General features: G+C 38.4%; 1 protein-coding gene across 3 annotated transcripts in view; it reads right to left on the reverse strand.

Annotated features, from left to right (window-relative positions):
* znf609b (zinc finger protein 609b) overlaps positions 1 to 9,792 on the reverse strand; it is a 112,778-nt gene extending 102,986 nt beyond the window's left edge. Inside the window, exon 1 of one of the 3 annotated variants that reach the window (XM_047362754.1) lies at positions 9,156 to 9,792. The gene's annotated coding sequence lies outside the window, so the exon portion shown is untranslated. Of the gene's footprint in view, positions 1 to 8,844 lie in introns of all 3 variants that reach the window. The other 2 variants (XM_047362753.1, XM_047362755.1) reach the window with 2 other exon arrangements.
* Positions 9,793 to 10,851: the final 1,059 nt, after the last annotated feature.

The following is a 10,851-nucleotide window of genomic DNA, read 5'->3' on the forward strand; positions in this document are numbered from 1 at the left end:
TCCACCATCTTCTCTGCTTAAGACACTCTTAGGCTTCACGTTGGGAGCTCTGTTAAAGCCTAAATGCTTCGTGGCTCCCGAATCATTAATTTTACCGAGGGAAAATTATAAGAAAAATATTAGAAGTCGAGAAATTCCAAGACTTTTTTAAGAATGAAGTTACTAGGAACTACTTGTTGTCTCACGATTCTTTTTGAATATGGGCCCAGAACTATAATAAAGGACAACAGAGTTTAAAATAATGTTTTTAGAGGCACCAAATGGCAACGCATAGGTACGAAGAAGATGACTCAAAATGATTGAAACCATTTATCATTGAAAAAGTAGCTACGGCTTACTCTATGGTAATATTAGGATGGTAGATGTTATTGATATGAACTGTGTGTGTTGTCATGAGGACTGAAACATAAAGGTGAAGCTACGGTGTGTTTGGGTGTGCAGCTGGGTAACTGGCTGGCAGTGCAGACTTGAAGAGCACTATTTATGTGCAGTGAATTTAGCATTGAAACAGCTCATTGGTACTGGATGATTGCTTAACCCGAGTTCACTACAAGGTTTTTATTTATCACCTATGAAATCACCACTTTTGGCAAACAGTTCCAGATAGGCTTTTATCACCTGGAGCAACAATTTGTAAACAACCATGGCTGCAAAATGGTTATAATTACCCTGTGTCACTAAGGGCAACATCAAATGTTTGTATTAATATATTTGCCTTATTCAGACGTCCGACAGCCGTGTTCAAACAATCGCTGCCACCGTGACCGCCTCGTCGTCCATTACGAGATGCACGACCTCCCCATAAAACAGCAAGCAGCTTCGAGTTACGTGTCAAGACGCACCACGACCCAGAAAACAAAGAACACAAGTTTGCTTGCTTTGTCCTCAGACTATCGCTAGTATAAACAAACTCCTATCCTTCACGTCTTCCATCAACCTTCCCTGTTCTAACAGTCTATCTGCTTTCAGTTTCTAAAGCAACATCAATCTCCTCTTTTAGTGCTTGTCAAGTTAAGATTCAAAGCAAACAGGTTCATGTCAACATTTAATCTGGTTTTTGAACAGGTTACAGTGACAGAGGATCATATTAATAGTGATATATTCTCGCGCATGATCATCTAGGTATTTCTCTTCACTAATATAAACAGTAAGGCTGAATTTATGCTCCTACAGTGAGATTCAGCTCCCTCCTTCTCCAACAAATACAACCTGAGAACTAATTTATACGCATAGTTCTAGCAGACAATTTGAACTGCTGGCTGTAATAACAGCTATCGAACTAAAAGAACATCTTGTACTTTTTTCCAGGTCAAGTTGCTGTTGGTCAAGGCTTTGCAAGTTTAAGTATGATCAGAAACTTGTTTTATTAGAAAAGGCTAGGTGGAAAACCCATCATGTTCCTGTACATGTCTGCATGATGTCTTCACAATGGGAATAAACTGAAAGTATAATAGAAAACAGACTGAGCTGCTCAGTTACCGTTTTTTGTTGTCATGCATGTAAATTCCTCATCATCACAACATGAAGGCACAAATGTGCCCTTAGCTGCTGAGCGAGCGATAACACAGGCATGTTACTTTCTGACTGGTCACTACAGTCTCAACCACTCACATTAAATAGTCGCAAGATTGCTTTTCTAGCTGTTTAGACAAATGTCCACACTGCAAATGTTTTTATCATGACCAATAAGCTTCACGGTAATGGCACTGAAGCCCAAAGAAAACAACATGCGCTCCCTGCAGCTACGAAGCGTGATCTGTCCAAATGCATTATCCCCCGCCCCCCCCTTGAACTGTTGCTTTATTTGCTTGTACAAGGGTCTTTACTCTTGAGATTAACTGTTTTTTTCATATTGATTTCCTCAGCTGAGGAACGCATGACGCTGTTTATCACAGCATGGCATGAGATTCTAGTCCATATCAAGGTTTCTGTTCCATCACCTTGATAGATTGATGAGGAAATGGGCGGGGAAAAAAATAATGACTTCCCACAGTCTAGTTTCATATGAAGTTTGTGACAAATTTCCACTCTTAAGGAATTATCAGTCAGAACCTTTCAGCTATTTTTTATCCCTTACACCCAACATACACAAATTTTTATTTTTAAACAATGAAAGGGTATTTTAATTTCTGACTGATTTCATTTTTCATGTTGTGAATAGTCTTTAGAGTGTTTGGTTTTTTTGTTTTTTTTTTAGATGGAATAGTCCAAAACATATTTTGTTCAATATTACAGATCCAAAAAAAGAGAAAAATCTTTAGATATTAGTTATAGCAGAAGAAATGCATGTTTTATTCTCGAAGGAATGCCTTGATCTGTCCCTCGAGGCCATGTTCCCAAGCATCGGATCAAGACCCACATTGAGGAATTTTCAACTTATTATAAAAAAGAGTCGCTGACTAAGCTCGACTTCCTACACCTGTCTGTGAATTTTAGTCGGCCTCATATTGAGCCAGGAAGATGCGTTTTTACACAGGCAATTTGTTTAAAGAACTGTTTCCCCCTTAAGCATGGCTTGTAAAACTGTACTCTACTCTGTGGTCATTGCTGTGTGGTTTCAGGTGACCTAACAGCTTTCTGAACCAAGTTCCTGACCTGTGCTGGAGCAGCGAATTGCTGTAAACACTGGTTGGGACAGAATATATATCTGTTGATGTTAGGAAAATACAGAATGAACTGCAGAGCCCTTATAATTGGTGACTAAGTGTAATACTGATACAATGTAGCAAAGCTGCTGTGTTGACAAGCAAATATTTGGTATTAACTTTATCAACGTCAATGTAGCATCAGAGTAGGCCTCGGTGTCAGCAGATGTCTAATCTTAAAATGACTTGGACCGATACTTGGAACAACAAAAACATCCTGATCAGGACATCCCTGTTATGGCTGATAAATGCAAAGTAAAAGATAGCTCTAGACTTGATGCTTTGTTTTTGAATGCTACTTTTGTTTAAGTGATGTGAATAAAGATTTTTTTCCTTTGTTAAATCATGTGTGGGTAAAAGCTGCTATGAGGAAAAATAGCTTTTAAAGTAAACCTTTGACAAACTATGTTGCAACATGTGCCGACAGATGAATTGCGACTGATTTTTCATCAACACTAAAACAGAAAAGAAAAAGGGACCTTCTTCTTCCAGGAAAACTGAAGCTCTGGTTGATCATCCTTCCTTGCTTTAGTCTGCAACTGTGTAATTTGTAGATGTTCTCTAATTTACTCATCAATATCACAAGTGAGGCTGGTGTCATCTGAGAAGCAGCGTTGTTTTTTTACCCTCTTTGATTCCACAGATGACAGCGGATTCTGCCTATGATTAGGGCAACAGGGACAAATCCTCCCACGCGCTGCCACCATGCTACAGTATTTGATGTGCTCTGAGGCATTCCCGCACATCACTTCTTCAAAGTCCTTTCATGCTCTACACTAAGCTCAACACAAAAACACATCTTTAGAAAAAGCACTGTGACATTTCCTCCTGAATCTGGGAGGACACTAAATTGCCTTCTTTCAACAAACTAAACAGCTTTCTGCAACAATCGCTTAAGTAGAATATTCAATTAATTCATTGCAGATGAAAAATTAACATATGCGAGTTGCAGGGGAAAAATAATCAGTGTCAGAATCAAGTGAACCACGGCTGAGTAATGAGGTCAGGTTGCTTACAAGTGGATGAATGAAGACAATATTGAAAGCAATTGTGTTTTAGACATACTAAAGTGATTAACACAGCAACAGCTACAAAAAACTCAACTTGGATTGGCCGGTAATTGTTGTGTCTTTTCTTTCTAAGAACACACACACAGCATGATACTTAAAAACCAATAGCAAATGAGACTGCGTTTCTGCTGCACTAAACACTGTGCACACAGGCCATAAAATACTATATCTTTATAGCCTGGGTGGGGGGAAGAGCCGAGTCTAACCTGGGCTCTCATCCCAGGAAAAGATGGATCACCAGTTTTATGGCAAAGCAGCAACTGTGCAACAAGCACTCACAGGGTTCTTTTTTCTGCTGTAACTGGCAATTCACAAATTAGAAATCCAATCAATGCTGCAGAATCTAGTGCAGAGTTGCATATTCCTTTATGGCTTCACAGCTCACAGCAGCTGCCACAGACTGAACAGTCGACACTATGTAGACTAAGTAGGTGTGTGTGGCCAGGCTTTAAAAACACTGCAACAGACTGCATTTAGCCTGAACCTACAGAACTATACCATAACTCAAATGTATACTATATAACCATTACTCCTCCAAATAAATAAAAAACAAAAATCTATATTAGCAGAATATGGTAATAGTATCAAGGTACCAATAACACAGTTTTAGTTATGCACCGATTAGCATTAGGCTGCCAGTTTCGAACCTCTGATTTTTGCAATGCTTTGATCTGCCGAGGCCAGCCATCTCTCCTTCTGTAAGTGGTCATTATTTATGCTAGGAGCAAAGGCGCTGTCATATTGTGGATGTGAGGAAGCAGCTCTTATTCGGTTTTACCTTTTTAAAACAAAACTAAATGATGACAGAGTGGGCATTTTAAACTGTCGTTATGAAAAGTAGTACAACTAAAATAACTAAAAATGGAAGGCTAAACGTACATTACCTAAAGGATTGAGAACCTCATCCGAACTCAGATTTCCACAAAGCCGTCTACAGACAAACAAAAAACGCATTCGTTACGGTACTGTTCAGCCTTCCTGTTATCTGCTAAAAAAGTCTTGCTCACTCTGGCAACCTGAATGAACCATTGACATATCCTGACATGTCTCAACATGCCATAGAAAATACATTTTCCTTTCAAATGGCTTCTCCCAATTAACCAAGCTGAAAATCTACCCATTCCAGTCACCAGACAATTTCTAAGGACATCTCTACAAAATTCAAATATATTTGAATTTATTGAATTAAAAATATGAAGGAAAGCAACAAATAGACATCATTTGAGACAGCAAAATAAGAACTCTTGTTTAATAAATAATTGACAAATTATTAAAAAATGCCTCTTAATATACTTCCTTTGGTGACAGCACTGACCAATCACTGCAGCTCAAAACATCCCTGAAAAATAACTTAGATAAATTAAAATTGAAGGCAAATAACCTTTTACTTAAGTCTTAACATCGCATATTTGTAATGCTGTTTTTTCCAGACACTAAAATATTTAAACTTTATTACAGCGCTCAATCAGGAAAACAAACAAATTAATCTTGACCTCTGAGCACCACTACGCCGTATGCTTTAAAAAGCCTCTGAACCTTTCCCTTAACGTTTAATAACACCAACTTGATTACGCATCTCAATATTGACTCACAACAGGAATTTTATGAACAAAACAAGAACCGACAAGCATTTTTCTGGAGCAAAACACATCCATTCCCTTATTTCTTAAAGATATATATATTCAAGAGCTGTTAACATCCCTGGAAGGATTGGAATGCCCAGCTAAATTAGTGTACGAGCCAAATCCGTCCTTAGCTTGCTTTTAGTTAGTGTGTGGCCATGAGATGATGGCAGCCTTACAAAGCCAACATAATCCTCCTGTTCTGGACTAATCTAATGCCTCAGACCTCTAAACAAACACTGGTAAACTCCCTTGTTCCACTACGTTTCTTTTGATATCCAACCCAATGCAGAACGGTTTTAAAAAGGCGAACTGTCCAATTATCACTAGGCAGGTAGGGAGGGGAATTCTGTCTCGGGTACTGGCTGAATATGAGGAAATGTATGTTTAATCAGTGGCAATTTTACACAAATATCTACAAAGATAAGAAAAAGCCTTAAAGCCATTATACAAACTCTTTTACATTCAGTTCCCAACAGCTTGTTCCTCACCAACATTAAACTGTTGAATAAGGAAACGGGAATTTGCTGTAGACACACTGCTCACATTCAACATGGAGTGCTACATTTCTCTTCACATATGATGGCTCTGTCAGACTCATAAATCGTGTCTGGCAAATTACCACAAAGCAAAGCTCCCAACACGTTCATCGTGATTAGCACAAATGACTTCTAAAAATGATCTGCTTCACAGAAATGGAAAAATCTTTGAAAAGATAAGCCAGAAAGCAACTCTCCTTATGACAATAGAAAAGGCTGAATGTATCTTACCAGAAGAAATACACAAAAGCCACGAATGCTCAGATGAGCCACAGCCGATGGAAGCACCCGACCTTCTACATGAATGAATTCAATTTTAGGGCAAATCCTCTGGCCCTTATGTTGGTATATTACCATCTTTTGTATTGATTCTAGCATGACAAGAGCAAGAAGAATGTGTAATAAATCTGAAGATAAAACAGCCTTGTAAGTAAAAATCAATGACAGACAAGTTATTAAAGAAAGCAAACAGATGAAGCACTCCTAAAGCTTCTGCAAGCTGCTTTAATCATTACAGGTGCAACAAATAAATGACAATCATTCTTGTAAAGCTGCTGATGCTCTTCACACTAAAACTGTTTATCTATATGGTCCGATGATGCACTACAATTTTTATGCTGTGCTTCACAGATGATATAACCAAGATTTATTAATTATTTATGCTTTTTATGTACTTACAGCCATGGATCTATACTGTGTAGGTAGTCTCTCCCTTATGTGGCGCTCTGCCCGGCCAGGCTATGATGGCTGTATACTATGACCACCCACTGAGCAACCCTACCTCTGATGGCTGCTGAACTATTTGATAGAACAGAATAAAAAAAATTAACCACAGGTCCAGTACTGACTGAATGGTATCCTAAGATCTGCCAATGTGTTACCAAGACTGGTACCAATGGTTGTTGCACATTAGCTCTGCATTGCACACTGCACCATAAGGGAGTGAACGGTTCAGTGAGGTGGATTCAATTATTTTATGGGTTTTTTTTTGGTCCAGTAGGACAAGGTGCCAGGCTTTACATGTAGCTGTGTGTAATTATGTTATTAACCAAGAATGCTGTGAGGTTGGTAGGAACAATTAAACATATTAACTTTTTTTTGTTGCTTTGGGAACTGATGGATTTATGAACATAATAAACCACTTATTCAAACAGAACAGCGAACATTCACCCATCGGCTTCACCATCATCGTTACACCCAAGTGTAACGATGATGATAGCTAAGTGTGAACTCTTCTTCTAAGGCACGTAAATTAGGCGAAGATTAAACTAAATTTTTAGGGAGACAAGGCCTTATTGTGTTGTTGTAACTGTAATCTGGTTAATTTTTTCCATTGCCATTTTAAGCTTTTATAGCGTTGGTCGTTTCATATCTGACTTTTTCGGGAACAAAAAGGGAGTTGCTGTCATGGGACTGACCATGTGCCAGTTCCTACCCACAATTTGTTTCCCTGGTTTTGGCATCCACTGACCATACATTTCTGTGATCTACTCTTATGTAATGTGACTTCAATAAACAACACTTAAACCGATATGTAATGGCTAAGGACGTGTACAAAATGGCTTGTTTAGAGGGACAAAATGGCAGCGCATTAGGGGAATTTTACTGGAGCCCAAAAACAACCATATAACTTTATAAAGACAACAAATAGAAACTTTGCATAGGGAAAAAAAACGAGGTTTTGCGTTCCTATTACAGTTTTGGGGGTTTCATATGCAACTTTTGAGGGGATCTTTTTTATTAACCAAGTCTCAATTCGTAGCTCACAGGGGAACATCTTCTACTGGCTTTGACAACTGCTGATTTAAAATAATTTTCTATATTCTGAGTCCTCTGCAAGGAAATGTAGGAATGTGACTCCAATAAACCATATCTACCAGCTGGAGCTGGGTCAGACTTACTTTGCTAAAATCAGAGGTCCTAATTCATTCAACTCCAGCAGCCCAAAATGGGGAGCAGAACAAAAAATGGTTCCATAATTCATGCCAAGAGTTTATTGCAAAGATAAATAAAGCAATCTGCAATTGTTTGTTTACAAAAGGAAAATGGAAATTGTTAAGTGACAAAATGGCAAAAGTGAAATGGGCGACAAATTGGTGAAGGTGTGAACAGATCTTTCTAGAAACACATTAAACCAATTAAGTTGAAACTCTGTTTTTAATGTGGATATGGTTTTAATATGGTCTAATCCACGCACAGCCGGTCAAAACAATCTAACAGAGTTAAGGTCTTAGAGTGATTTACTTCAACTCCCAAACACACAAAACACCAAAAGCTGATTGTCTCAAACTGCAAAACGCCCAAGGAAACTAGGCATCTATTTAACAACAAGCAATCATTTTGAGGGATTTAAAGTTTCATTATTAAATACTTTATTTGATAACATAATCAATGGCAGAAGGAAACCATGTCCGCGCTGCTATCCCAGCCCAGTTAAAGAAAGGAAACACATGTGCACAGAGCACAAGAACCCTTTCATTTTCAGCTTTTCTCTGGGTCCATTCCAGTCAGGACCCCCTGGGGCCCCAGGTTCTTATTCAGTCCTCCTGATGTTTCACCACAACTGAGTGTTTCCACACACCTAAAGGAGCAATATGAGTGCACTCAGACATGTGTTTTTCACAGTTAATAAATGTCATTGTCCCTGAGGGGGGATAGCTAACTGTAACGTTCCTCCAGCTAAAGAATTGTAGTTAGCAGTTGCCCAAACGTAGCGGTTCATTTGAGCTATTTTCAGGAGAACTGAGCCCTAAAAAGCAACCACGAGCTAGGCTAGCTAGGTGTAATGAGCTAACTAACGTGAGAGTAAGGTTAGCAGGCTGGCACAGTAACACAATGAGCTCAGAGTGCAGCCAGCCATGGCTAGCTGCTGCATGCTGTGTTACAGCTAGCCTCTTAACGTTAAATGGCTAACGACTCGTAGCAATGGTAACAATGACAGAAAAAGATTAAAAACAGACAAACTTACCGACTTAACTAAACAATCGTATTCCAAACCGTTCTCCGTCCATGGTGGTGTGCGCTCCGTATAAAGAACAAATCAATGTAAGGCGGATGAGTTGCAATAAAACCTCTAAATAAAATCTGAAGCTCTAGTAGAAACCAATGGCAGCGCACTCCCCCAGACACCCAACACAAGAGAGGAGGGGAGGCCAGCGATTCACTGGACTTCTGCCATCACACTTCGAGACAACGTCCTCAGCGAAAACAGCCGAGTCCCAAACTCATGTTTACCGCTGCGTTCCCAAGCTTTTAACGAATGGGTTCTTCTGTCGCTACCTTCTCCAAACGAATTCCACAATGAACTGCTTTCCATCCAGGTTAATTCCTCCGTATTCGCCGTTTGTGGACGAGCACCGCGCTTGCTTCTCTTCGTGTGGGAACCGATACAATGTAGTCAAGCAGCAGCAGCGGGAGCGGTGAGGAAATCCAGGGGAGGCGAGTTCCTCTCGGATTGAACTGTCACACTTTACAGCTCCACGGAGCGAACGGGAAAAGATGGAACTGGATCAACCGGACTGCGATTTGATGAGTCAACGGGAAACATCCACCATTTGAACCCAGCTGCCACGAGTTGACTCACACAGTGGCGTTTGTGTGGCTGGTGGACGGGGGGGACTTTAGAAATACTGAAGTTACGAGTTCTCGTTGTCTCAATCCCCATTTTTAAATGTGTTTCAAAGCTGTCGCCCACAAGGTCAACAATGTCACTATGCCAGGAAAGTTTTCTGTTTAACATAATTTAGCACGATAATCTTAAACAGATGTCATAAATAGTTCAATGACACAAAAATGACTGGAACCAGTTGATTCAGCAGATGAAATCAAATTGTGTCATACAAACTTTAATGCCATCTGATACAGCGGTAAGTTGAGATTTCAAATACTAAAGATACTTAGATTTCCTTTACAGCATATTAAATATGCTGAAACAAACAATGGCCACTATTTTTAGTCTACAAAAGCATTCTCTAAATCAGTGGTTTTCAATCCTGGTCCTCAGGACGCACTATTCTGCATGTTTTAGGTGATTTCCAGCCTTCATACACCTGACTTAAATAAATGGGTGATTAACAGGCCTTTGCAGCACTTGATGACTGCTGAGGATGTAATGCAATCATTTGATTCAGGTGTCCTGGAGTCAGGACACATCTAAAACATGAAGGGCAGTGGGTCCTGAGTACCAGGATTGAAAACCACTGCTCTAACTGGTATGCTAAATTATGTTAGCCACAACATACAATGGCAAAAATTTTAATGTTCAAAGCAGTGATTCAAAAAAGCTACCCCAGAATGACAAAAAATATTCATATAACTATGGTATTCCATTTGTGTCTGAAGGGCAGGATTTCAGGTTCCAAATCTGAAAACTCAACTGCAACACCTCCTGACACCTGAACGTTCAACTTACCAGCCCCAACGTCAAAATTCAATATGGCTGCCATGTAGGTAAAAGGTATTGGAGGTTGCATTAATAAACAGTTTATTTGTATGATGGAAGTTTTGTATCACATTCAATATGTTGGGAACACCATACTGTAGAACATTTGTACAATTTCAATCAGAAATGAACAAAATACAAATATAAAGTTGCCTTCTTGTACTAATAGTGCTAATAGTAGTTTAAATGATCATGCCGCTTAACTGTTAACAAATCCCACAAGTTTTCCTACTTGCAACTTTACACATATATTATATATATATATATATATATATATATATATATATATATATATATATATATATTATATATATATATATATATATATATATATATATATATATATATATATATATATATATATATATATATATATATATATATATATATATATATATATATATATACATACATATATGCAGTCATATTATATATATCTTAATTGATTTATCTTAAATGATTTTGAAAATAACAACCTATAATACCTTTCAAAAAGGCCACATTTTTGTAATAAAATACTTTTTTTATTTTGTG

Source organism: Girardinichthys multiradiatus, chromosome 4, assembly GCF_021462225.1.
Source record: "Girardinichthys multiradiatus isolate DD_20200921_A chromosome 4, DD_fGirMul_XY1, whole genome shotgun sequence".
Lineage (NCBI taxonomy): Eukaryota > Metazoa > Chordata > Actinopteri > Cyprinodontiformes > Goodeidae > Girardinichthys > Girardinichthys multiradiatus.